The sequence below is a fragment of the Ursus americanus genome, chromosome 22, assembly GCF_024610735.1.
Source record: "Ursus americanus isolate L20-20 chromosome 22, mUrsAme1.1.p, whole genome shotgun sequence".
NCBI lineage: Eukaryota > Metazoa > Chordata > Mammalia > Carnivora > Ursidae > Ursus > Ursus americanus.
The window spans coordinates 4,133,134-4,159,281 of NC_142148.1; positions in this window are offsets into that span (position 1 = coordinate 4,133,134).

Sequence of the window (26,148 nt, forward strand, 5' to 3'; positions counted from 1 at the left end):
GGCCTCTGAGTCCAAATGAGCCAACTTTCTAAATGGCCAGAGGCTGCCTTTAAACTCAACTGAAATTGAGTTGAATGACACAGCAGATGTCTTTGTGATAAGAGCAGCTTCAGACAGAAATACCACATTTCATCAACTCTTAAGACACACAATTGCAAGAAGCACCATTATTTTTTGTTCCGCTATGAAAGAAAAATAAGCTGCCAATTAAACCATGACACAATGCTTTCTTATCGCTTAGAATTTTTAATTTTACTTATTGAAAGAGTTCTTTGAGACTTAATTAGACAGATTTTTATCACATATAACTATTGTGCATACATAAAAATGAAAATACAAGGGAAATAAATTGGTTGTTATTCCTCAAACTTCTTTATACTGAGTCCAACTCTTCTGAATCACTTTTCAGCTCAGACTCATCAATGTCTGGGTTTTTCCACACTCTCATCCTCCGTGCATTCATCCATAGCACTCGTGATGCAGCATTTCTTTAAAGAACCCATGAAAGGATTAAAAGTCATGAGCATGGGGCTTTCAGCAGATTCTAAAGTCATTCCCACTTCAGCAGTGTCACTAAACAGGAATGATTTGCTCAAATCCTTCACTCCATCCCTACAACTATGACATTCATAGAGGTTACAAGAGGGCTCACTGCCCAATCCAGGGTCTTCTGTTATACTGAGACTGCTCAGTTCTGTATCAGGCACATGTGTTTCCTGCAGAAGGGACCGTCAGGCTCAGGTGCTGGGCTTTTTCAGGTTCGTGCAAGGCACAGACAATTCGACTGTGTCATGGCCTTCATGACACACTGTGCACCATAAGATCCATTCTAATTTCAGAAATACTGTTCATATGAAAACTGTTCATCTTAGAAATAATGAAATGCAGTAAGGGGAGAAATAAAATAATGTCAGAAGGCCTTAACTGCTATGAAGAAAATGGAGCAGGAAAATATGATCCAGAACGGCTGTGAGGGAGGTGGACAAAGAGAACCTTCCTGAGGACGGGACATTCGAAAAGAGTTTGGAAAAAAAAAAAAGCCATCAACCAAAGGAAAATCAGGAGGAAGTATCCCTGACTGTATCTGCACGAGAAGTCAGATTAGGCTGCAGAACAAAACAGCCCCCAGGTCTCAATTATATAAAACAATAAAGGTTTGCTTCTAATTTATACTTCATGTGTGTACACGGGTAGACTGAAGTTATCTTTCTCATTTTAAGGCCCAAGGTTGATGGAGAAGCCACTGTCTGGAAATCTCCAGTTGCCATGGCAAAGAGAAAGGAAGGGGGTAAATTCCACACAGGTTGTGAAATCCTGCTACCCACAAACGACACATGTCCATCTGCCCACGTTACTTTAGTGAAAAATTACTAGGGCTGCCTAACTTCTAGGGGACAGGGAATGGAGTACAATCTACTGTGTGCTTATGAGAAGAATCAAACAGATTTAGGGAACAGCAGTAATGATGACCACACAGGCAGAGAGAAGAGCAAGCACGAATGTAGTGAGGTGCAAAGAAGCATGGTGATAGGGATGTGGGGAGAGAGAGGAAGAAGGTCAGTGTGACTGGAGAAGGGTGGAAGGGGGGACAAGTGGCAGAAGAAGAAAGCACCCTGAAGAGTGGAGAGACCTGTCCTAGAGCCCAACCATGCTCTAGAAATCACAACTTCATCCTATGACCTCAAATGCTTGTAGACAGAATTAAGGAACTAATTGTATAATGAGGTGGTTCAATTACACCTAATTTCCACAAATGCTTTTGTTGAGCTAACACTGTAATGCCAGAATGTGGTTTTCAGTCATTTAATTAGTCTTCCAAAATGTTCCAAAATCGGTGTTAATCACAGTTTTAAAATAATACATGTTATGTGTCCTTAAATACTTTACTGTGTCTAAGCATTAATCCTTCAATTAAATACATGGAATAATTGGGGCGTCTGGGTGGCTCAGTCGTTAAGCATCTGCCTTCGGCTCAGGGCATGATCCCGGGGTCCTAGGATCAAGCCCCACATCGGACTCCTCCGCTGGGAGCCTGCTTCTTCCTCTCACACTCCCCCTGCTTGTGTTCTCTCTCTCGCTGGCTCTGTCTCTCTCTGTCAAATAAATAAATAAAATCTTTTTAAAAATAAATAAAATAAATACATGGAATAATTGTACATATTTAACACCTGGCACTTGGAATTTTGAAAATAATGCATTTTTGAAAGCAGGTAGTCGGTAAAGTTCAACGGGCCTTAGCAGTTTTATTTGGGGTGCCTAGGGATGGAGGGGCCTGGCTCTCAGAACTGGAGGTGTGTACAGAGATGAGGCAAGCATTAAAACAAAGGGCTTGGGGCTTTGTGCAGTGTCAGAGCCTATCCTAGAATAACACAGCTGCACCCAGGGAAACCTACGGGCACTGCCAGGCCCCTTTACTCAGCATTGGGTGACTGCAGATGCTCCGTGAGCACGGTTCCTATCTACCTGGAGACTGCCAGAATGTGGCCATGAGGGTGATGCTGCTGAAAAACCAAAGGTTGCAAACCACAGGTGGACTGGATCCTCACAACCCATTCAACATAAGAATACCTACCCAGCCTCTGCTTAACTACTAGGAGCTAAAGGAAATGTCAAGGGGATGGGGAGCTGATGGGGACAGCATCTTCAATATCTCCAGTCTGAGCCACCAAGAGAACCTGAAAAGGCTGAGTTTGAGGTTGAACACTCCTTACAGCCCAGAGAGATCAAGTAACATCTCTGCACTCTCCATCCCAACTTCACCAGTGAACAAAAATAGAGGGAATTATCACATCTAATAGAAAAATGTAGTGGAAAACACAAGATATTTTTATTTTGTATACTATGCTTCATTGATTCACTCCAGTTTATTGGGAGCATATGAAAGGCATATTAGCATGTATGACATGTCAACAATCTGGATATTGCTGTCTTGTGATGAAGGTTTGCACTTTTATAATAGAGATCCAAAAATGACAGTGGCATGAGCAAGATGGATGTTTATTTTTCTATGTAACAGTCCCGACACAGGCAGTCCCGGAATGAATGGCAGATACACAGAGTCAAAGACCCAGGCTGCTTCTAACTGGTTGCTCTGCCTCCCTGGCAAATGCCCTGCCCACACAATCCAAGATGGCGTACCACCTCCTTTCACGATGGACCAAGGGTTGGGAGGTGGGCACACCCCTCCCCTGTAAGGGCTTGACATGGAAAGTGTATAAATCATTTCCCTTTGCAGCTCTTTGGCCAGAAATCAGTCATAAGGCCATTTCTAGCTGCAAGAGAAGATGCTAAGTTTCATTTTGATCTGGGTGACCAGGTATTCACCTGTGAGACAGAAGGGAAAAGTGACATAAGGGGACAGCTTGTAAGTCCTGGCATGTTGCCCTCCAGGAGTTTGGAGTCTGCTGCAGGGAGAAAATCATATGGCCAAATTCCAACATTTCATCCCAGAATGGGCCAAACACCTATTAGGATAGAAACTCACAGGAGGGGGTAGTTTGGGGACCAAACTCAAGAGGGAGCTACAGTATCTACCGCGAAGGATAGTTACAGGCTTAACATCAACTTGGGAATGCAGAGACGAGTAGGGTAGCAGAAGGTGGCATGGGATCCAGGGTTACAGAACAGAGCTTAAGTCCTGCCCACCGCTTGGTTTTTCAGTGACAATGAAGGCAGAATTCTAAAGATCTCTCCTAAGATCCCCAGGCCCCGTTATTCAATCAAACATGAATCTAGGTACAGTTGCAGACGACCTTGGCCGATGGCATTAAGATTACTAAGTCTGCTGAGAATTTTAAGTATTCTGGGGGCAACTGCGTGGCTCAGTTGGTTAAGTGTCCAACTCTTGATTTTGACTCAGGTCATGATCTCAGGGTCCTGGGATCCAGCCCGGTGTGGGGCTCCCCACTCACCCGGGAGTCTGCTTGTCTCTCTTCCCCTCTCCCCCTCCTCCTGCTCACACTTGTGCACTCTCGTTCTCTCTCAAATAAATAAATCTTTTAAAAATATTTTTAATAAGATAATAAAAGTATTCCGGATTACCCAGGTGAGGCCAATGTAATCACACAAGCCCTTCAAAGCAGAAGAGGAAGCAGAGGTGCAGGGGAAGAAGACAGGAGATAAAGCACCAGGGAGGGAAAAGAGGTTTGAAACATGAGAGGGACTCAATCACCAATGCTGGCATGAAGGGGGCCTCAAGCCAGAGGGTGTGGGGGGGGGCTCCAGAAGCTGAAAATGTCCCCCAACCCCCAGTGAATAAGAACAGGACCTCAGTCCTACACCCACGTGGAACTGAATTCTGCCAGCCCCTGGATTTCAGCATCCTGAGACTTGGAGCAGAGGACCAGCTGAGCCCAGCAGACTGAAAGGCAATAAGTGGATGCAGCTGTAAGCTGATAAACATGGTGATTTGCTACAGCAGCAAATGAAAATAAGGCAAATGACCCTGGGCAAGTCCCTTCTCTGCAGCTTGTTTTCCTCATGAGCCAATGAGAGGAATAGCAGTCCCTCCTGAGGGCTTGTAGGAGGCTGAAAGCCCACAGCTAAGACAGTTCGTGTGCAGGAGATGGTTGACAAATTCTCCTCCTGCAGCATGGGATGGTTGTTATTTCCACCTCGGAGATCCCGAGGCCATCGAGACACAGACGGCAGCAGGCACTTCACACGCACGGTCTGACCCAAGGCTTGCCACCTCCCCGTAAGGCAGTTACTTTTATTGGCCGCATTTGCAGAAGAGGAAACTGAAGCACAAAGTACCAAGGTGATACAGCTAATAAGAAAGCTGATCTTCCACCCAAGCCACGGGGCTCTAGAGCTCTTGAGAGGAGGGAGCCAGCTGTTCCCATCCCAGCCCCATTGTACAGATGAGCAAAGAGAAGCTGGGAGCCAGGCTTTAGGGAGCCAAGCTCCACAAGAACAGCAGGTCTTGGGCTGACACACAAATGACCATCTGCCTTCCAGGCATGGCCCACAATGGAGCTAGCGGTTTTCTCTCTTCCTTCCTGGATTGCAGGGAAGCCTAGGGTCTTGCTGTTCAGCTTCCAAGAGCAGGCTGCCTGAAAAGAAAGGTCACAACTTCTATCCATTTAAAGGCCAAAAGAGAGAAAAGTAGACAAAAAGCCCAATAGAGTTCCTCCATTATTCAGCAATCACTGGGCTCCTTCTGTATGCCAGGCACTGTTCTTGGTGCTGGGTTACATCACTGAGCAAGCTGGGCACAGTCCCTGTAAGGAGGTTAGGGCAAGAAACGAGTAAATAACCAAATAAGCAAATCTGATCATTGTGGGTAGAGGAGCCCTTCAGGCCTGGGTCTGTTGGCTCCTGGTGTCACTACCCTCTGTCCGCTGTTCAGTAAGAGGCTGGGCATCACTGTCCATGTTGGAGGTCCCCAGGAACCCTGAGAAGCTGGCATAGAGCTACCCCAGAGACATGTCCAAGGCATCTCCAGGAACCAAGGAGGAGAGTCTGGATTGCAACCTGTCCCCATATCAGGACCTTGATCTTTGCTGCTGATTGTCAGTGAGCCACACATCATGGCAGTGGCAGTCTAAACTCTGGAACCCAAGAACAAGCACAGTGGACATCAAGCAGAGCCTAAAGAGGGAGGGAAGGCATGAGGTCTCCACCCAGGGCTGGCCCTGGGCACTAGTCTGCCTCCCCTCTCTGAGCTCCATTTTCCAAGCTCTAGATGAATGAACAACGGGAGATGAGCCCTCAAATCTTCTCCAGCTCCCGGCCTCCGACATGTACTCACCCCTCACTCGCTCACCCAGCCTTGGTCTGCCCCTGCTGTGCACCCAGCCCTGCGTTCATAACTATAAATTGATGCTTTCGGTTCCCTCTTCCTGCTTGGCAGCTGGCAAACCAAGCCACACATGGGGCCACCTGGACCGCCCATGGGCAGGGCTGTCTGGTTCTGCGTGGAGGTGCCTGTGTGCGGATCTGCCTTAGCATACGTTGCTTTAAATCGTCCTAAAAATTGACTTTGGGCAAGAGCTTGACAGGTGAGGTATGTTTTCCTACTGGAAAAACAAGCAGAGCAACAACCCGAGGCGACCCCACGGAAGTCATATGGGAGCAGAGGTTGAATAGGCCCTAACAGATCGGGTGAGGAGCTTCCAGCTGCGGTCAGCCGCATAAGGGGCCCCATCAGGCCCTGGGAACATCAGCAGAGCAGAGCCTCCACCTGGCAGGGTTTTCGCCTGGCTCGCCGGGGCCCACAAGGCTGGAGAAATAGCCTGTCACCCCTAACTGGCTTACCTTCTTCCAGTCAAAGAATGCTTGAGATGGAGTGGAGGGTTTGCAGAGGGTTTGAGTGAATTCGCCAGGCTAGCAGTCCAGCGGTTTACAGATAAGTATGAAAGAAACCAAGAGCCCAAAGTTGGCAAAGATATTTCCGGAAAATATGCAAATGTCCAAGGAGCAGATGAAAAGATGCTTCAGCTCAAGAAAAGCATCAAGAGAAAAGCTTGAGAAAATGAGCTCGCAACGAGGTCAAGTATTGCCAACACGGGTTGCCAAGGGGAAAAGAGGCGATCTCCTACCCCGCTGACGGGCATGTTCAATGGTCAACTTTTTGTGGGGCACAGCTGGGCACAGCTGGCACAGTGATTCATCATCTAGGAATATCTGCCTGACAACATATTCAGACAAATTCACAACATGTGTGTACAAGGTGGTTCGTTGAAGCTGGAAAATGCCCCCAACGGGGAAAAAAACAAAACAAAACTTAAATCCCCAACAAAAGAGCTTGACCAACTAAATTAAGGGAATTCACACAATGAAATGCAGTGCAGTCATTCTAAATGCTGGTACAACTTCACATTTTTTGACTTAGAAAGATGTCTCTACCACATTATTGGGTGGAAAAACAGCAAGTTACAGAACAGCACACTATGATCTACCCATTTATGCGAAATTGCTCATACGATGAGGCATTTGTGTGCGTAACACAGCAAGACGCCGCCGAGGACCGACCACAGTGTTACCCCTCCGTGGAAGGAACTGGAGGGATCTTAATTTTCATCTTTATGCTTTCCTGTGTGGCTTGAATTCTTCACAATGATCATGTATCATTTTTATAATCAGAAAAAAGCACAATAAAAACGGTTTCCATTTTAAAAAGAGAGCAAATTCAATGAGGCGCGAAGAATGCAGGCATTCTGAAGGCCCTTGCCATGCCTGGGTGGGAAATCTGCCTCATACCCCAGAGAGCAAGGAGTCTGCAAGGCCATCCCGGCCCACAGGGGTACATGTGGCCTCAGACCTCCTGCTGCCACACTCGGCCCTCTCAGCCCCGCCCGGCCCCGCTGGCAAATTCCCACCCCCACCACGGAGCCCGCTCCCATCTCTGCCCCAGGGCCCTGTGAGGACTCCAACGCCCAGAAGGGCACGTGCCCAGGGCTAGGAAGTGGATGGCCAGCAGGAGAGGGCCACCACTAGGGACACTGTCTGGGATGCAGGGCAGAGCAGGCAGCAGGAAGCCCAGGGAGGGGGGCCGGGGTGGAGCCAGGTAAACTGGCCGGCCGCGTATCAGTGAGCAATGGACCCCACCTCCTCTTCTGCGCAGTGAGAGACAACGGTGCTTGCCTCCTGCTGAGCTGATGGGGGGGGGCGCTGAGCACGGCTCCGGATGGCCTGGACTTTACAGAGGGGACAAGCAGTATGAATCCTCCTTATTGGAAGTGTGGTTCCTGCCCTCCGAAGAAACCAAGACTCTGGCTAGAGATGAACTTCAAGTCTCCGGTGACCTTGGGCTTCAATGCTTAGAGTGCTGAGCGTGCAAGGGAAGCCTCCGCCCATGACCCCAGCCCGGGAAACGCCCCGAGACGCTGGCAGGTTAGCACTGAGAATATAGCACTTCGTGACCCTCTCTCCTGCACAAAAGAGCATTTTCAAAGGAGGCCCACTCAGAAGCAGCTCACACGTGCTGAGCACCTAACCGCACCACACGCTGTCGCACTCGCTTCTTAGGGCCCCACCACGACCTGACGAGGGTGTCACCAGTCCTCGGGGCGGACGAGGACGCCGTGCCACACAGAGCTGAGGGGCAGCCTGCGTCACACAGGGAGTAAATGTGAGACACGGGACACTGGGTCCCAAGTCTCAAAAGTAGAGATTTGGAAAACGAGCCCCGAATTCCCAGACCTCCTTCTAGGAGCCACCTGTAACCCCGAAAACACCAATCATGGATGTTTCCGCACCCATAGTGAATTTGGGGGCATTTATCATTTCTGGGTGAATCGTACTACCGGTGACTTCTAACACCGCTGACAAGCGCCCCCGTGAAAGCACCTTGCATTTCAAAGGTGCTCTTGTACCTTGGGTGGGGCTCAAGTACATAAACATCCCCAGGGCGCGTGTATAAAGCCCCTCTCATACCTTAGCAGAGGAAAGGAGCCAAAGGCCCCAAACCTATTTCCCGGCACTCACCCGCTGACGGGTGGGACGGAAGGCGGTGTGTCAGGTGACTGCCCGGAGCGCCGGGACCAGAACAGTTCAGCAGTTCAGGGCATCCTGGAGTCTGAGGGGGCCTTTCACACTTCAAAACCCACACATCGCCCAACAGCTATAATGCTTCACATCCTGTTGGAAAAATACGAGGAGGGAAGGCGCTCCCGACGCCGCCTGGCATTCTAACGTCCCTCCTCTTCCATCACGGCCAATGCTGGGAGACGCAGGGAGGCGGGCGGTTCCATGTCCTGATGCTGTTGGCATCCCATGAATTCGCATGTGATGAAACTATGGAGGACCGCACACACACGTGCACACACACACGTGTGTGCACGCACACCAGGCAGCCCCTCGCTGCAGTCTGCAGTGTGTGGACGGCATTGTGCGAAGGTCAGCTTCCTGGTTTGGAGACACAAGGTGCCGTAGTCCGGGGACTCTGGGGGAAGGGTCCACAGGAACTCCCTGTACTAACTTCATAACTTCTTGTGAGTCTAAAATGATTTCAAAATACAAAGTTTTCGAGAATACGTCCAGAATCTGACCCACTTCTCCCTACTTCCCAGTCTGAGCTGTGTCATTGCTTAGCTGGTCACCCTGCTTCTATCTTTGCCGTCCTCCACTGGGGCCACCAACCTCTCAAGCGGCATGAAGGCCAGGTGCATCAGCGGCCACAGGCCTTACGTGGTCTCCTCGCCCTCACTTCGGCTCATCTGCTCCCCACCAGCCACAGGGCCCCCTTGGCTTCCCGACATCAGGACATGCTCATGCCTGGCTGTCCTGTGGCCACTGCCTTCTCCTTCTTCGGGTCTCAGAGGCCACCTCTTCAGAGAGGCCTCTTTTGACCCCTCATCTATAGGACCCCTTCCAGGCCTGACAGGGGAGGGACACAGAACTTCCTAGAGGGGTGGAAGTGTCCTCTGGTGGGGGTGTTGGTGATATGGGTGCATACACTGGCCGAAGCTCACCAAAGTGTTTGATCTGTGCAGGTCGGATCTGTACACTGTGATCTGTACCTTATGGAATTACACCTGATTGAAAAAATGTGAGCACAGTGTTGAAGACCCTGCCTATTGCGACTGTTCTCTCACCCTGTTTATTTTCTTCATGCACTATCTGTCATCGTCTTTTCATGGGTGTGTTTACTTGTGTATTGTCTGTTTCCTGACACACACACGCACACGTTCTGTGCACACACACGGTCAGCAGCCCTCCACGTGGATGAAGCAGAGGCCTCCCGGACAGCGGGAGCCCCGGCTGGCCTGTTCACACGGCGTGCCCAGCAGCCAGCTCGGGTCCTGGCTGGATGCAGTGAGTAAACGTCTGCCAGGCTTACCTCGCTGCGGGCTCATGGCATGGCGAGCTCACCAGGAAGGATCTCAGATCTTTTTCCTTCGGAGCCTCCCCAAAACTCTCTTCTTGTGTCTTGGCCACATCAGTCCAAATTCAGGAAGGTTCAGCTGACTGACTAACTCACTGGATGAATGCTCACTGAGCATTGTGGGGCACGGCAGTGACCAAAAAAGGCAAAGCCCGGCGCTCACGTGTCTTCCATTCCAGAGGGTGACGGACACTCAACACCTTGACGTCTCACAAGCCAGGAGATGAAACCGCCCAGCAGGAAAATAAAGTAGGGAGCATCTGGGTAGAGAGCCCATAAAAGAACAAACAACCCAGGCACGTGCCTGACAGAAGCAAGTTCCAAAAACAGAGGAAAACAAGCCTTGACGCTCTCAGCCGAGGCTTGTTTGGGACAACTCAGGCCGAGCAAGGCGTCCCCGTTCCATGGGGACAGGAAGATGTTGGGCCTCAGGGCTGTAATGGGGACCTGGGGCTGTAGTCTGAGTAAGAGAAAAGCATAGGAAGTTTCGACCAGACAGTGCTGCAATCGGACTGAAGTTCTGAGAGGATCCTGCAGACGGCTCGGGAAAGGGAAGACCGTGGGGACACAAGGGCAGGGAGGGGAGGCGAAGTGGGGGGTCACCACCCAGAGGAGACGAGAGGACACCTGGGACCTGGTAGGCAGCCGTGAAGGTGTTAAGACCCCAACTGTCCTTCAAAGGGAGCATCCACAGGATGGGGTCCGTGTAAGGCATGAGCTAAAGCGCAGCATTAAAGTTCCAGGAGTTCTGCCCGAAACAACAGGAAGAGCTGGCATTTACTCGAGAGTAACGGAAATTGAGCCCACCTGGGGAGCAGCATCCTCAGGCGGGGCGTCAAGAAGTTAGGGATAGCCAGCAGTGACGGGGGACAGTGGGGCTGGTGGCCACGGGCTGGGGTACAAGCCGCACCGTGAACTTGGGACCCCCGGGCATGTGGCGGGCGTGTGTCATACACATTCAGTACCTCACCCAGGAGAGAGTCAAGACTCCAACACCGGAGACCAGAAGACGAGAAAAATCCAGCAAAGAAGACTGAGACAGGGCAACCAGTGTGGTTGGTAGACCACCAAGAAAGAGCTGGCCATAGAAGACAAAGAAAGAAAAGGTTTCCAGAAAAAAAGAGAGGCCTAGTCTGTGTCCTGCTGCTGGCTGAGGGCAGACCACGGAGTTGGGCCGCCTGAGGCCCCTAGTGAGCATGAAAGGAGCCATGTCTTCAGGGTGTGGGATGAAGGCCAAGCTTCAGTGGGTCTAAAGGAAGATGGCAGACGGGCAAAGGAGAACAGTCCACTCTTTGAAGACATTGCAAGTATAGGGGAGCAGAGAAACGGGGGTGGCAATGAAGGGAGATACAGGGTTGAGATTAGCCCTTTTTTTCAAGATGACAGAAGTAGCATCGGGTTATAGACGGCTTGTGGAAAAGGAGGATCGACGTCACTGGACAGGGGACACAGGCAGCAGCCAAGTGTGCACGGGCCCGTGGGGAAGGTGGCTGGACAGGGGAACACAGACCGCTTCAGAAATTGCATTTCCTAAAGAAATTCATTACTTTCCAGCATAGGTAATGATTAGAAGTAACTTCTAACAAAGTGTGTTATGCCAGCCAGGGACGTGTGCATAAGGGACACTCAATAAATATTTGTTGATGGATTGATTTTCAAGCACAGTTCCCGCCGAACTAAACACACAAGGTTCATTTATAATTGGAAGCATCTCGTTACATCTACCTAGTGAGCCGAAGTCCTTAAAAACAGTTTGCTTTCCATCTTGCTCCCACTCCAGCCAGCCCTCAGCCTGGCCCCAATTTAAATTATCACTTCAAAATTGGTGAGGCCTGAATTAATGAGATTTTACTGCACTCACGGCTTTAGATTAAAATCAACGCTGTACCCAAATGCAAGTCGATGAAAAAGAGTCAGGGAAAGCAGAAACTAATAAACAGCTCACATTTTTCCGGCAGACGCCGGCTGAGGCTCTCCATCTTCCTGACCGTCTCCCCCTCTCCTTGGCATACCTGGGACGGGCACATCAGACCCTGCAGACCAACACCCTTACGTCGTCTCGGGGGCTAATGCAAAGGCCTCCTCTGTCAGGCTTGTCGAACAAAAAGCAGACCCCTCAGGGCGGGGCTTCTCAGATTTCGGGGTGGTAAGCATGAATCGCCTGTGGTCGCTCTCGCACAACCAGGACATTTAGGGTGCACTGACCTGCCAGGGACAGCCGTCAGCACTGCACAACGGCTGGCACGATAAGTCAGGGTTTGGTTATCTCGAGTTACAAGAGGCCCTACAGCTGGGCAGGGCCAGGGACGGCGCATCCGGGGGCCCCACAGCTCCTAGCAGGGACCCGAGTTCTTTCCCTCCCTCTGATCTTGCGTCCCTGGAGCACAAGCTTTGTCCTCGGGCTGTCACCGTCACAATGTGGCCACTGCCGTCCCAGGCATGACGGCCAGTCCCAACAACGGACGTTCAGCCAAAGTAAAGAGTTATCTCTGCCTGCATCTGTTTTTGAGAGGAGCCTTTTCCAGAAGCCGCCAGCAGACATCATCTAGTGGCTCCTCGGGCCGGCCTGAGACGCTCGCTCGCCCCAAAGCCAGCACCGGTCAAAGTGGGATTGCCACGGCTGCCTGACTGGTCAGAGTTGAACCCCTGCATGAGGATGGGAACACATCCCCAACTTGGAGGAGGGTGGGCGCCCCCACCGCACGGAGCTTCTGCCGGCAAGGGTGAGGAGCGGCAAAGAGCAACGCCAGCTTTGGGAACGGCCATGACGCACCAGCCGGAGCCTCACAAAACGGCCGGCCCTTCCTCTGAGCGGAAGCTGACGTTCGGAGGGACTTGCCCTGACCTGAGCCGTCTTCTGACTATCAGCTCAGTGTCGCCTTGTGTGAGCTCCTCGTTGCTCAGATGGGAAGCCCAGTGGAGGAAGAGGGTGTCGCCCGACGTGCTGTCCCCGAGGAGGCCTCTGACCACGTGGCAGCCATCGCTCAGCCACATCTCATCCCAGCTGTGGGTTTAGAGTCAGTAAAAGCCAGCGCGAGCACCCGTCGTGGCTGTGGAGCCTGAGCCATCACAGGACTTGGATTGCTAAGCCTGAGACAGACGGCGAGTCGGGCACGCAAAAACAAACCCCCCATGGCATTGGGGGATGTTGCCAAGGGACAAAAGAGGCGACACTTTTATTCAAAATCAGAGTCAGTGCCCAGCTGTGCTTCCAGCCCGCCTATACGAACTGGAGGCCAGACGAGGCCACCAGCACAGCAGCCGTTTTTCTCTGCAGTGGCGCCTGACCAGTGACCCTGGAGGCTGACGATACAGACGGCCAACTGAGACAGCCCCGTGCCCGCCTCCCCCTCAGAGCCTTAGGAAAAGGAGCCGCCTCAGGAGGAAAGTTTCCTTTTCCTGAGCTGTCGGATGATCGCCGGCCGTGGCCGCCAACAGATTATTTGGCAGCAGACCCCCCACTCCCCGCACCTGAAGCAGCACCGCTGACCCTCGTGGGGAGCGGACGCGCGCCCTCCCAGCAGAAGGGGGGGTGCGTTGCCAGCCCTGTGTGCCCTGGCGAAGCGCGTGAGAAGGCCGACGTCCGTATCCTTTCAGCTGGCACCCACTTCAAAGATGCCTCGCAGAGCCTCTTCGTCTGGCTTATGTTCCGTGAGGGAGAAGCCTGATCAGAACCCAGGAGCGCTCTGGTGCACACACGCCCGGACCAGAGACACCGGCTGCAGAGCAAGACCGCTGCGCTGCTTGCTGACCCCACGACTCCCCTCCCATGTGTTGACCTTGTCATGGAGTCCCTGTCCCAGCCTTGCTTTCATGCTGGGTTGTCAAATACAAGGGCTGCTGGTTTGATCTGCAAAGCCACCGTCCCCACAGACAACGGCCACTGGCTGGTGGCAATGTCCTTGGACCTCCGTGGGCCCCTCCTCTCCATCACCGCTCCAGACCATGCACAGAGCCCTTGCCCTCCCTTAACAAAAGTTCTTACTTAGCTGGGGTTGCTTAGGTGGGACAGGATGTTCGGGCCTGAACTGTGCCTCTGAATAAGCAAGTGGTATACGCCCATCACTTATTTGCCATACGTAAGATTTCTACGCGTGGCTGGTGATTTTCTCTCATTAACAGATGCCCCAAACTTCCTTCCTCTTGTTCTGTGTTAAACCCCACATCTGGGCCATCTGTGTGGCTGTGCGTTCTGTGGGGCGGCTATGTACGGGGCTGGGGGGGGGGGGGGAGATGCACCAGGGGAGCCGGGCTTCAGCCCTCTGGCACACAGGAGCTTCCTGGGGACCTCCGGTGACATCCTCCTTGACAAAGTGAGACAATGAAGCTGCGTCGGCCTCCTGCCTGCCTGTGAGGAGGACATGAAAGCTGCTTTGAAGATCCCAGCTGTGACACCCAACTGCAGGAGACAGAGATGACAGCAGGCGTCATAACAGGCTCCAGCAAGCCTCCCAGCGAAGACCCAGGGCCTGTCGGGCCTCCCCGGCATTACTCCTATGACTCTGAAGAGTAGAGACAGAGTAACACAATTATAGTAAAAATAAGACCAAGCCGTTTATTGCAAACTCATTGCAGGCTGGACGCTGGGCTTCTCATGCATGAGCTCACTGCTTGTCTGGCCCGTTTGAAGCTGATATCATAATGAGCCCCTCTCACAGAAGGGCCTAGGAGGTGGGCTGGTGTACGTGCCATCACACAGCTAGTAAACGGTATCACAAAGACTTGGACTGGGGGTTGACTGACTCCTGGGCTGGAGCGGTCACCCACTGCACCAGGACCAAAACCCTAGCATCTTGGGTGGCCCAGAGCAGGCCCACCCTCTCTGAGCCTCAGTTTCCCTCTCTGCAGAAGGAGAGAATGAGCAGGGGAGCAGATGTCCTAAGACCCCTTCCAGCTCAGGCAAACTCTGATTCCTGGAATGAAACCCGGTTGAGAGCAAATTGCTGACTCTTTCAGGGGCACTTAGTGGCGGGGCTACATGCTGCTCCTCGGCGGTGCCGTTTCCTCCCACTGCAGGGATGGGCCACGAAAGAGAAGAGCTACCTGTTGCTCACTTTTTAGCCCCCGACTCAGGCAGCACTGGCTTCTAATAGACTCACAACTACATGGAGGCAAGTTGTTGTTTGGGGGGAAAGCTTGGTCAGGCTCATCTCCCCTTTCCTCCTGCTTCTTCCTGTTTTTTCCCATTTTTTTCCCCTACTCTTTGCCTTAGCAAACTCAGATTTTCAAACCTGTTGTCAAGGCAACACTAGGTTTCTCTCTTTGCACTCTGATGTCTCAATGGGGGTATCCATAGCAACAAGAAAATCTTGCGTTTTCAAAGTCAGTGACCTCCCAGAGCTTCGTGGGACTTGTGGAGATAAATCATGGGTAGACCACTTTTTATCACAGCAACCAGTTCAGTATACCTAGCAAGCCTGACCAATGACGTCTGTAGCAGTTAGCTTTTGCTGTGTAACAAATAACCCTACAACGTGGTGGCTTGAAACAATAGGCACTTGTCATTGCTCTAAAGGTCAACTGGAGGTTGTCCCTGTCTCGGCTGGGCTCACTCTCATGTCTGCAGGAAGCTGCAAGTGGGTGGGTGCACAGCCGACTTGTCTTGGCTGAGCTTTCGAACTTATCTGGGGGTCCTCTGGCCATAGACTGGCTCAGGACGGCCTCAGATAGGATAATCAGTCTCCCTACTTAGGGGTCCCCATCCTTCAGTGAGCCTAGGCTTTTTCACATGGAGGCAGCAGGCTTTTGAGGCAGAGGGAGATAGGTAGGGAGAAGACCAGGTAGGGAGGACAGTTGAGGCTTAGGCTTGGAGCTGGCATGAGATCGCTTCCATCACCTTCCATTGGCCAAAGCAAGACTTAGTCCAAGCCAGACTCAAGGGGTAAAGCAACAGACTTTACCTTTTGATGGGCGGGACTGAAAAGCCACATCACAAAGCATGTGGGTAGGTGGAGGGGAGGGGGGGACCATTTTTGCAAACAATCTACCACACGTCCCTCCACATTTCCTGTGGAGAGATTCAGACACCACCACTTGGCATCAATAGCCAAGAAGCAGCCTTGGCACGGAGGGAATGGATCCCCTGGAATTCCCAAGTCCACTGGCCCCTCTAGAAGCAGCCCCAGACTCCCCTTCCTCACGGACATCTTCCCAGTAGCATTGATTCCATCTGTGCCTGAACGTGATCAGTTCGCTTGAACCACATAGGCAAAGAATACAGTACGGTCCCGCAGAAAAGAGAGATCCCGCCCCCAAACAAAGGGACATGAGTGCTGGACAGCCAAAATCAACAGGTGACTAATGGCAGACCTCAGCCAGCCACCCCCAGCCAAGAGGCAGGAATCCGTGCTGGGTCAACAGCCAGCAATTTAGCAAGAGCAATGGAGTGGTTGCTCATTGGGTGAACCCTTTTCCCCTGTGAACCTCTGGCAGCCTTCAGAGCTCTATCAAAACTATTTTTAAAAAACAAACTCTAGAAATCTCAGCTTGTCTAATCTTATACCAGGAAAGCAAAAGCAGCTTTCCACCTTGCAACAGGATTCTGCATCTGTCCTGCGGCTGGTGAAGGAGCCCAAGCTCCTGAGCGGTCCAGAATGAAGGCTCAGAGCACGTGTGGGGTTCACCAACAGCCCAAGAGGGGTGGTGAAAATCCCCTTCTAATGAGTGCTCACCAAGTGCCCAGGGCTGCCCTGACTTACCAAACGTTAGCTTCCTGTTCGTCAAGATTGTCTTGGTGGTAAGTGACCAAAGGTCCCCCGGACAGGCTTCCTTCCAAAGGAATTCATCAACCGGGGAGTAAGGTCAGGCTCAAGCAGGTGAGCTCAGATATAGTCAGGCCGGGGTTCAAGTGACATCAGCAGCCACATCCCCTGTCTGTCTGTCCCTCTGATCAAGGACAAGATCCTTCCATACACCACTTGATTCAGGAGACATCTCGGCCCCAGTGTAGGAACCCCAACACCTTTCACTGCCCCGGGAACCAAGCAGGTACTTACAAAGGGAACCTGTGACCAAAAGATGGTGAAAAAGAAATCTCTCGTGTATCAGAACTTCTTGGGCAATGCGATATTTTCCACTGTGAACTTGAAGACTCTCCTGTCTGCCCACGGCTCCCACAGGGGAGGGGCGAGGAAGGGCCACCCCGGAGGCAAGACTGCTCCTCCCAGGCACTGCTCAGAGGCCGGGAGAGAGTTAACCTGCTTCTCAGAGCCAGAATCCGCCTGCTCAGTCACCCATCACCTATCTCCAGCTCCCTGCTCTCTATGAGTCACTGGAATGAGTTTTTCTCTACCATTTGGACTTCAAAAAAAGCAAAAGCATAGTGTCGCATTTCAGAATAAGCCACGCGCTCCAGCTCGAATCCCCTGGTGATTCACCCACTTTAAAATTCCCGCCTTCCTCCCACTCCATGAAATGTCAGGAGCACCGTGTCACCACATAATCAATTCCCTAATCCCCGGTTTGAAAACCTCTTCTTTAAAAGGTGGTTGCTTTAAACAAAAGCAAAAAAAAAAAAAAGAAGAAGAAGAAGAAGAAGAAAAAAGAATATCAGAGTGCAGAGTCGTGACAGTCCGCAGAGAGAAAAAGTCAAAGACACAGGATTGATGGGGCTTTCTGGACACTTTCTTTTTATTATTTTTTGAGGGAACTTGCGCAATGCATCCAGGGGCGGTGACATTTAATTTACATTATCTCACTCGTGGGTGGAAAGCAGTGGCTGGAAATTGTCACCCAAAATAACCCCTGCCCAGCTTCGATTCTTATCCCAGACGTAATAAGAGAAATCGTAGTCTGATCTTGTTATTAAAGCGGCCGTTTATGAAATGTACTTCAGCTCGGCAAGTTCAACGGCTACAAAGTCAACCAAAAAGCTAGGTGTCAAAATTGATTTATCTCCTGTGTTTCTAATGCTTTCGGATCCTTTTCTAATTCACAAATGTGCTGATTCTCAATGACAATGTTCCATTTTTGTCTAAATTTAATATGAGGAAATTGGGCTGATAAAAGAAAGTCTGAGGCTCGGGGGCTTCCTGGGTCAGGGAGGTATTATTGGCTATTTCGGCAAGATGTTGCTTTTAATCCAGCTGGACACTCTTCATTTCCAGGGGCTTTGTTTGTTTGTTTTGCTCTACAGGTATCCTTCACGTTTTATAATACAGTTGTGAAATCTCCACATCTGTGAATTACATTATGACCTTGGAACAGCCAAGATCTTTGCCCTCCAAGTTCCTATGTTGGCCCTGACCACATCCCCAGCAAAGTGTTCCAACACAGAGCGAGCTGTCGTTAGCTGCCGAATGAATGAAACCTACTTAAAAATGCTCCTTTGGTGTCCCAATAAGTAGTCCTTGAATTGATAAATCTGGGTAATCCCGAATTCTCCACGCTGAGTTTTCCCGAAGTACCCCCAAGAGAGGGCAGCCCACCTCTCAGGCTACAGGGAGAAAGCTTGAGCCAAAAGACAAACCCTTGGCACATTAAAAAAAAAAAAAAGTGCTGCCATTAATCACCTTCTCTGTATTTCTCAGCATATTATTCTCCATAAGTCAACATACTGGTTTAAAATAATCGTTGGAAGGCATCACATTCGGCGACAGGGCTGGGATCAGACTGGCCAGCCGGGAAGCCTCTCCAACTGCCCTTCTCCTCGCCCAGGTCATAAATATTTCGGTGTGTGTTTCTGTCTTGTTTTACTCAATGTTCTCTAGACTGAATAGGGGTCCAAATCCCGCACTTGGCAACATAACGACTCTCAACGAGCCCATGCTCCTCTTCTCTCATCCATGGGTGCCGTCTGCCCCCACAGAGAGCCAGCACTCAGCTTCAAGAACATCCAGCGTCATTGTTCCTCTGGATAGAACAGAAAGCCTCTTACCAGTCCCCTGAAGTTGGCTCGAGGACCCTCTCCACGCAGATTTCCTCTGAGCACCAACTCAGAAAGCCTCGTGCCACACGGACATCCAGCATCATCTGACGACGTTACGGAAGGAAAGTAACCTCTCAATGGAATGTGGCCCAGAGCTGTGCCTATTTACGGGCACTCAGCTGCGGACTCGAGAATGATCTTTCCTGGGTTGCAGAAGCCCTGGGATGACTTCAGAGTGGCTCATGTCGCTGGAAGCAGCATATCTTGACATATCACACCCTTTCTTGCAAGTGGTGAGGGGTGGGATTTCGGAGGGGGAACGGGCCTTTGAGTATTCTTCTAACAATGGGCTCTCAGCTCCTGGCAAGAAGTCATGTCCCCTCCGAGTGAGCTGGGAAACAGAGAACAGAACAGGAGCAGAGGTCACCACTGTAATAACCCCCAGAATGAAGGAACGACATGGGGCCGGGGTGCTGTTAGGGTATGAGGACACCTGCCCTTTGTACAGACTCTCACAAACATCTCAGCCATTCCTGAGACAGAACTTGACCCCCTGACACTCAGCAGGGGAAACCTTGAACAGACGTCCCCTCCCCAATCAAGGCTTTCACCAACCGTCTGCTTCCGGAAGGGACTCGAGCCCACGCCAGCTTCTCTCTTCCACAAGTAAATGAATTTAAAAGATCGCAGCTGCATTATCTCTACTAACAACAGAGACTTGGGTTTTTATCTGTTGTCAAGGCAACACTAGCAGTTTTCCCCCTGGCGTCTTCATGCCTAGATTTATGTTTCCATAGTTACAAGAAACCCCTAGGTCTTCAAGGTAACAGGAACTGGCCTACCAAAACTTTCGGGGTCGGGGTTGTGGCTAGTGGTGAAAACCGTGCCCGTGAGCACCAAGAGGACCTGTGTGCACCTGCTCCCTCTCACCCTGGGGCTGGGGCCCTGCACGGCTCCCTGCCCCTCCTTGTCCTGTGCACCCAGAAGCAGCTCCCTTCGTGTCCTCCTGGGCCACTGCAGGAACCTGAGAAGTTAAAACTCGAAGTGGACTCCGGAAAGGGAGATCCCTCAAACCACCAGACTGAATTTGTTAGACCGCCTGGCACCAAACCCCCCCATGAAGAGCTCTGCAAAGTAAGAGTTAACCCTCTGGGGGTGCCTGGGTGGCACAGCGGTTAAGCGTCTGCCTTCGGCTCAGGGCGTGATCCCGGAGTTATGGGATCGAGCCCCACATCGGGCTCCTCCGCTAGGAGCCTGCTTCTTCCTCTCCCACTCCCCCTGCTTGTGTTCCCTCTCTCGCTGGCTGTCTCTCTCTGTCCAATAAATAAATAAAATCTTTAAAAAAAAAAAAAGAGTTAACCCTCTGGGGCTGGACGCAACCGTGGCCTGAGGACAGGGAAGTTGGAGGAACTCTGAGCTGTCTGGTGCCACAGAGGCACCTCGCCCCAAGCTCTGTAACATCAGTTCTTGGACCCAGGATTTAGGGTTTCCTCAGGATTAACTCACATAGAACTGACCCTCCGGATGTTTGTGCAACTGGGCCCACGGTGTTTTGTTTAAGCCACTGGATTGATAAATCACTTCTTTACATCACTCTGTGGCATTGTTGGCCTTTCCCAAGGTTTCATTCCCTCAGGAATATTCTGGCAAATAGTTGGAGACTGCCGATCAGAGTATTAGAAGTAAAATGGCGTGTGGGAGTGGGTGTGTGCATGAGTGTGTGTGTGTGTGTGCGCGCGCGCACGCATGGGAGGGTGTGGGAGGGACCTAATGTAATGAATCAATAATATGGTCAGAGACAGAGTGATGCGGCCAAGCTGAGAAACCCAGACAGGAACCCTGCACTGGGACAAATGGAGCCCAGTCACGAAGCTCTTCCTTGTCAACAGCAACATCCGTACCAATGGCTTGTCTCCTCCAATCCATCTGAAGAAGGCACCGGCAGGTGATACAGGGGACACAAAGATAGGAATCCCACCTGTACTCCTTTGTCATGGCTGCCGTCACCGACACCACAGCTGTGGGGCTGACACAGCACACCATGATTCTCTCACAGTTCTGGAGGCTACAAGTCCAAAAGCAAGGTGTCCCCCAGGGCCCAGTTCCCTCCGAGGGCTCTGGGCAAGGATGTGTCCCCCCTTGTCTCTGACCTTCAGGGGGCGGCCAGCAATCCTGGGTGCTCCTTGGCTCTGGCGGCTTCACCCCCATCTCTGCCCCGCTGTCACATGGCCTTCCTCCCCGTGGGTCTCCCTCGCTGCGTCTCTTCCCCTCTTCCTGGGAGGACACCGGTCACGTTGGACTCAGGCCTGGCCTCCTGCGGTGTGACCCTGTCTCGACTCAGCATCCGCGATGACCCGACTGCCCAAGAAGGTCACGTTCGAAGGTTCAGGGAAGGACACGAGGTTTGGAGGGACGCCAGCCAACCAAGCCCAAGGGTCAAGGCCGTGGCTAGGACATCGGCTTGTCCCCACGAGGTCTCAGCTGAGCTCTGACCCTTCCTCCAGGAAACCTTCTCCGACCTCCCCAAAGCCAAGGTCGCTGCCCCCTCAGGACCCTCGGATCACGCCGCTCTTCCCAGCACGGTGGCTGGATTATAACCGTCCACCTGCCGGTCTAAATGCCCCATGTGTCAGAGGGCAGCCAGCCCAATTGGGCCCTCTCCCTGACCCCTACTCCTTGGGGTTAGGCCTCAGTGAATGTTGCTTGCGTCTGACTCTAGGTGACAGAAAAGCCAGACGTAGGGAGATTTCTTTTCTTGCCCGAGGGAAAGTCCAGAGGTAGGTCACCTGTGCCTCTAGGCTCAGGAAGTCAGGGCTTCGGCTGGGCTTCGGCTCTGCCTCTGGCCTCCTCATGGGTTAGCTTCAGTGTCAGGCGAGGAGCAAGATGGCGGCCTTGATTCTAGAGGAACAATTTTCCAGAAGGATATTTCCCAGACTCTCCTGCTATGCCAGGGTGGGTCACCTGTCCTTTGGTCAGCCAGTCGCTGGCAAGGCCTGGCTTGAATCCTTCTAGGCTGTGAAGGAAAGATCTGTTCCAGGCCTCTGTCCTGGGCTTGCTGACAGCCATTTTCATCTCATAGGGCATTCTCCCCATATACCTATCGGGGTCCAGATTTCTCACCTTATAAAGATACCAGTCATATGGATTAGGGGCCCACCCTAGTCCGACATACCTCATCTTACCTGATGGCAACTGCAATGACCTTATCGCCAAACAAGGTCACATTCTAAGGTACTAAAGGTTAGGATTTCAACACATGTATTTGTGGAACACGATTCAGCCCATGACACCAACTTGGACACTTTGGGGAAAGAGACTACTCACTGGGCTCTAAACATGTGCCAGGTATTGGGCCAATCCCTCGACAACACCCACTATCCCATGTCCCTTTACAGAAAAACAACTGAGGCCGAGTCACTTCCCCGATGTCATATAAGGAATAAGTCGCAAAGCCACGTGTGAAGCCCAAGCCTGTTAAATCCTGACTTCAAGACTTGAAAAGCTGGCTGATGGCACCAGATAACACTGGATACATGACAGCATGATATAAGGACCAATATGTTCCTGGAACTTCACCGGAGAGAGATTAGTTCAAGAGAAGGTAGTCAGGGAAGGCCTCACAGAGGAGGTGAGATCTGGGTCGGGCCCTAGAGGAAAGTAAAGCCAACTTTTTGTGCACCAGAACCAAATCAAGGAAATATAAAAATGAGCTGCCTTTTTTTTTATTATAAAAAAGATTTTCTTTTATTTTTTAACTTTTATGATGGAAATGATCAAGCACATACCCAAGTTGAGAGAACAATATAGCAAATCCCGCCCGCCTGTCACCCAGATTCCGCCATTTGCAATATTTTGTAAATCTGTTTTATCTACTCCTCTTTTTTCTGAACTCTTTGAGGCAAATCCCAGATAGGATATTATTTTGCCTATCAATACTGTGAGATTACATCTTTATCAGTTGAAGACACTTTTTACGTAAGCAACCAACGCACTTCTACTCTCACAGCCAAGGACATTAAGGAGATTTCCATCTAATATCCAAGCAGATACATTTCTCTCATTATCTCAAATGTTTCTCTCCACAGCTCTTTTGCCGAATGAGGCTGCAGGCACCGGGGACACGGGGCTGGACTGCTGTATCTTCTACATTTCTCTTAATCGAAAGATCTCTCCTTCCCTCTCTCCCTGCTTTGTTGGGTTTGGGTTGGGTTTTTTTGAGTCATTTTGTTTGGTTGGTTATGTTTTGTTTTTTTGTTTTGCTTTGTTTTGTTTTGGGGGTTTTGTTTCGTTTTGTTTGGTTTTAGTTTTGCTATTTCTTTGTTAACAGAAAGTAGGTCATTTGTCCCATAGAAAATCACACATCTTAGGCTTGGCAGTCGCCTCCTGGAGATGGTACCTCACTGTCCCCTGGCCCCTCGTGTTCCTGAAGACTGGTCGTCAGCTCTGGAGGCTCGATTACCTTTTTTTAAAAAACGGGAAAAACAACCGTGAGCTCATATTGATATTTCCAATTCCAATTTGAAGATGACAGAGTTTTACTTTGGGTTGTAGATGTCTTTAGTTTTAAACTGAAAATCTTGGTTCCTAAAAATATGAACATAACCGCCCTTTGCTTTAACCCCCATTATCCTTGTAATAGTTTCAAAATAGCCATACCAATATTATTGCTGAAAATAAGACTTTTGAAAACGTGTTAAGATTTATTTACAGTTCCTTTTATCCTTAGGACGTATTCCACTAGGGACAGAGAGTCCAAAGACCGTGTTTTAAAATCATCTGAAATCAGTCTTTTGGTGGGGATGGCTGGGCACCAATTTGATGTCCCCTTCAATTATTCATTTTAGTTTATCGTCAAATTTTTAGGGGTTTATTTCTATTTTTATTTTTAATTATGTAAAGTGGGTGCAAGTTTCAGAAATCCATTCTGTAGAACCAAGCAGATTCCCACAAGCATCACGTCCGCTCCTGTCCCCCCAGCTCCTCCCTTCCCACCCAGACTCCCATATTAAGTTGTTTCTGGCTTATCTTTCCGTTCTTTCTTTTGTTGTTTTCGAAAACGTAAACGTATACACATCCGTTCTCCCCTTTCCTGCACAGAAAGCCGAATACGATCGAGGCTATTCTGCACCCGGGGGTTTTCCCGCTCAATATATGCTAGAAGTCACTGCATGTCACTGTGTAAAGATGTTCATCAGTTTTTTACGACTGCTTGGTACTCTACCATTCGGATTTGCCACGGTGTGTTCTGCAAGTCCCCCATCGGTGGCCATTACCACCTTTTTGCTCTTATTAACAGCACATCAAAAATCGTTACGTCTCATGAGGAGAAACACACGATTTCATCACTAGTCTGGGGTTGAACGGAAGGATACCAGTGGGGAGAACTACTCCATTTTTACCACTCCCATGTTACAATTTGGACAAATTCGAGAGCCGGTCAAGGAGAGGCTGCTTGGCTTCGAGAAGCAGAACAGGCAATGGCCTAGCGCCGACCCCGCCCGCGCCACGACGCAGCCGAGGGGCTCTGAGCGGTGCCTTCCCCTGGGGAGCCTCGAGTCCCACGCGGGTAGCACAGGGGGCGAGGGTGCTGTAGCTCCATGTGGGTTTCACGCCCCCTCTCGAGATGACACGAGATGCCCCACACGCAGCCTCGACATCGCCCCGTGGGCTTGACGAAGCTACGTCTTCCCATCCCCGTCTTCCCTCCCTCACTGTCGAACACGTCATCACAAGACTAGGGGGCTGCAAATGGAAGAGGCTCTCCCAAGCAGGAGCGGGCCGCCCCCCCAGGGTGCTATCAGGTCAACAGCTCCCCACTTCAGCTGGCTGAAAGAGCTCAGGTAGGGGAGTAGTTCAAGATGGATGGATCCATGCTCCCCGAAGAGGACTCGCCTGCTCTCACTTCGGGAGCAGAAACGCTACCAACACTTCTTCACTCTGGCAGGAACACGTCTAAATAAAGACTGACCTTGCCCTGCGAATCCTCAGCTTTCAAAAGTCACCAGGCACCTCCGTTCCCCCTTTGCCTTCTTTTGCTGACTGGTCAAAGTCCTGAGTTAATGAGGGCAGCTGCCTGTCCCCTGACTGGCTTCCAGGCCAAGCCACACTCATTCAGACCCTCAGTGGAGCCCGTTCACCCACAGCCCTGACCTCAGAGCAGCCTGGGAGCTCTGGCTCAGACACATGTAACTTGCCAAGGAAGAAGCTGATGACTGCCAAGAAAGAACATCAAGTCATCACCTCGGCTGACCTCCGTGAGAGCTGGCACGGAGGAGCAGGCATCAGAAGGGGCTGGCCCACAGGGTTCAACTGGTTCTCCTGACCCTGAGACAGGCCTCTCGGGCTTTCAGCTGGGTCCTTGGAGTTTTTGAAGTGACCATGCAATCAAAAGGCCACTACAAGCAGAACAGCGTCCCAGGCCCAAAGCAAAGACAACAAAGCAACAAGAAAGAGTGTGTTCGTTAACACGATGAAGTGGTCCGGTTCATGAAATCCCCAATATAGCCCCTCCTCAAATGACTAGTCCAAGCCAGGCCTTGCCAGCAACTGGCTGACCAAAGGACAGGTGACCCACCCCGGCACAGCAGGAGAGTCTGGGAAATATCCTTCTGGAAAATTGTTCCTCTAGAATCAAGGCCGCCATCTTGCTCTTCGCCTGACACTGAAGCTAACCCATGAGGAGGCCAGAGGCAGAGCCGAAGCCCAGCCGAAGCCCTGACTTCCTGAGCCTAGAGGCACAGGTGACCTACCTCTGGACTTTCCCTCGGGCAAGAAAAGAAATCTCCCTACGTCTGGCTTTTCTGTCACCTAGAGTCAGACGCAAGCAACATTCACTGAGGCCTAACCCCAAGGAGTAGGGGTCAGGGAGAGGGCCCAATTGGGCTGGCTGCCCTCTGACACGTGGGGCATTTAGACCGGCAGGTGGACGGTTATAATCCAGCCACCGTGCTGGGAAGAGCGGCGTGATCCGAGGGTCCTGAGGGGGCAGCGACCTTGGCTTTGGGGAGGTCGGAGAAGGTTTCCTGGAGGAAGGGTCAGAGCTCAGCTGAGACCTCGTGGGGACAAGCCGATGTCCTAGCCACGGCCTTGACCCTTGGGCTTGGTTGGCTGGCGTCCCTCCAAACCTCGTGTCCTTCCCTGAACCTTCGAACGTGACCTTCTTGGGCAGTCGGGTCATCGCGGATGCTGAGTCGAGACAGGGTCACACCGCAGGAGGCCAGGCCTGAGTCCAACGTGACCGGTGTCCTCCCAGGAAGAGGGGAAGAGACGCAGCGAGGGAGACCCACGGGGAGGAAGGCCATGTGACAGCGGGGCAGAGATGGGGGTGAAGCCGCCAGAGCCAAGGAGCACCCAGGATTGCTGGCCGCCCCCTGAAGGTCAGAGACAAGGGGGGACACATCCTTGCCCAGAGCCCTCGGAGGGAACTGGGCCCTGGGGGACACCTTGCTTTTGG